Raw genomic sequence first — 248 nt, forward strand, 5'->3', positions numbered from 1 at the left:
GTGGAGGGGCATTGTGGACGCCTCTATACACCTATATAAAGAGACTCGACCCATGAGATTCGAGTTATACTATGCGGGTGCGCTGCCATCTCCTGGTGCTACCGCTCTCTTCTCATCTATGCGCAGCACGGTGTCGCTTATGTGCGGGGGCATTGGGAGACGGCGGTGTCCCTTGACGCTAGGACACTGGGCCGGTTTGGACCGGGTTAAGTGGTGGCCATATGATTTGTGGTGGCATAGGCATGGGG

This window comes from Nanorana parkeri, unplaced genomic scaffold (assembly GCF_000935625.1).
Source record: "Nanorana parkeri isolate BGI_ZX_2015 unplaced genomic scaffold, ASM93562v1 scaffold2465, whole genome shotgun sequence".
Lineage (NCBI taxonomy): Eukaryota > Metazoa > Chordata > Amphibia > Anura > Dicroglossidae > Nanorana > Nanorana parkeri.